The sequence below is a fragment of the Cucurbita pepo genome, chromosome LG11 (assembly GCF_002806865.2).
Source record: "Cucurbita pepo subsp. pepo cultivar mu-cu-16 chromosome LG11, ASM280686v2, whole genome shotgun sequence".
Classification (NCBI taxonomy): Eukaryota; Viridiplantae; Streptophyta; class Magnoliopsida; order Cucurbitales; family Cucurbitaceae; genus Cucurbita; species Cucurbita pepo.
The window spans coordinates 4,617,878-4,620,028 of record NC_036648.1 but is presented as its reverse complement, the minus strand read 5'-3'; the positions used below and the strand labels follow the sequence as shown (position 1 = coordinate 4,620,028).

Sequence of the window (2,151 nt, the reverse complement as noted above, 5' to 3'; positions counted from 1 at the left end):
AATAGAGGTCTAAGCTATACAAAAATTTCAAAGTCAAACGTTCTCATTAACAAAGAAATGAGAAATAAAGAAAAAACAATTATAAAAATCGTCGCCTGAGAGATTCGAACTCTCGCGGGGAAACCCCATGTACTTAGCAGGCACACGCCTTAACCACTCGGCCAAAGCGACACATGTTTTTGGCAATAGAGGTCTAAGCTATACAAAAATTTCAAAGTCAAACGTTCTCATTAACAAAGAAATGAGAAATAAAGAAAAAACAATTATAGAAATCGTCGCCTGAGAGATTCGAACTCTCGCGGGGAAACCCCATGTACTTAGTGTCACAATCGCACTCTTGATGGCAGCGGACTTGTGATTGTGCGGCACTCACTTTCCAACGACAAGTGAGCTAAGCCAATTCATTCTTACGTCGCCTACGGCCAAGCGACGTATGCTCGAGCCTCTGGCCTCGGTTTAAGAGAAGGTTTTGGAAAACGAGGGCAGAGAGAGATTTTGAAAGAGACGTTATATAAGCAAGCAAGAGACAGCAACGACTCACAGTATATAACTAGTCATATCCCCCTCTAGTACATTCTGAGGCATTTCATGTCTAGAAGACCTAGACATGATTTTTTTCGAAACGTCATACTCCCTAGAAATAGAAAAGTAAAACACTAGAACATGGAAAGACATAAAGGCTTTGTCTTGTCATGGGCATGCGGCCATGGGCAACACGCCTTGAACGAGCATGACCGTGACATCCTCCCCCACCTAATTGGTTGACGTCTCTGTCAACTGACTATTTTCAAAGCTGGCAATGTGGGTGGAGGAGAAGTCCAGATCTTCAGCGCGTTCCCAGCTGGTTTCCTCCGTAGGGAGATTCTTTCATTTGACAAGGAATTCGCGAATCTTCCGTACGAGTCTTCCTATCTTCCGAACTCTGTGGGCTAAGATCTCCTTTATTTCTTTAGTGTCTCTTTGTTTCAGATCAATGCTCGGTCTCGTGATTACATTTCGCTGGTCGTCGTCTAGGTCAGGGTGATAGGGCTTCAAGTTGCTCAGATGAATTACTAGGTGAATTTTCATCCATGTGGATAGTGCAACTCTGTAGGAAGTCGCCCCAATCTTTTTAAGGACTTTAACCGGGCTTTCATATTTTCGAACTAATCTCTGGTCCTTTTGGCTGCGGAATCTGATCTGTTTTGGTCTCAACTTGATGAGAACTTGATCTCCTGCTCGGAATTGGAGGGGGCGACGCTTCTTGTCCGCCCAATTCTTCTTATGCTTGGAAGCTTTCTCCAAATATGCGCGGGCTATATCTGTTATCTACTTCCATTCTATGGTGAAATTCTGAGCTTGAGGGTTTTTTACTGCATAAGGATGATCAATAATATGGGGCAAAGCCGGTTGTCGTCCACTTACAATTTCGAAGGGGCTCTTTCTCGTAGACGAACTCGTCTGACAATTGAAACAGAATTGGGCGACATCTAGCAGTTGTATCTAGTTCTTCTGACGAGCGTCGATGAAGTGACGTAAGTATTCTTCGAGCAAGCAGTTGAACCGTTTCATCTGTCCATCGGTTTGAGGATGATAGCTCGAGGAGATATTTAAAGTCGTTCCCAAGAAGGCGAATAACTCGGTCCAGAATGTGCCGATGAATCTACCATCCCTATCGCTGATGATGCTCAATGGAATATCCCATAACTTTACAATGTGTTTGAAATATAGTTGGACTCTTAGTTCAGCTGAGCATAATTTGGGGGTGGGAACGAACGTCGCGTATTTTGAGAATCGGTCTACGACAACCAAGATGGCGTCATATTCCCCGACTTTTGGGAGGTGTGTTATAAAGTCTAGAGACACACTTTCCCAAGGCCTTGTTGGCACAGGTAGAGGTTCCAAGAGTCCCGAGACTTTGGTTTTCTCGACTTTGTCCTATTGTGAGGCACGTCTTGGTGTACTGCATGATGTCGTCTCGCATCTTTGGCCAGAAGTACCCATTTCGTTGCCACCCAAGGTGTCCGGCCCATAAGGTATCATGACATTCCTGAATAAGCTTCTTCCTCAGTTCTCCTGTTCTTGGAACGTATAATTTGTTTCCCTTTGTCATTAGAAGGTCACCCTCGACCCAAAACTTCTTTGGAAACTCGCTTCGTTCCCAAAATCTAG

General features: G+C 44.3%; 1 non-coding gene across 1 annotated transcript; it reads right to left on the bottom strand.

Moving 5' to 3' along the window:
* Positions 1–89: 89 nt before the first annotated feature.
* TRNAS-GCU lies at positions 90–171 on the bottom strand. Its single transcript has one exon. It is a non-coding gene; the product is annotated as a tRNA-Ser (tRNA).
* Positions 172–2,151: the final 1,980 nt, after the last annotated feature.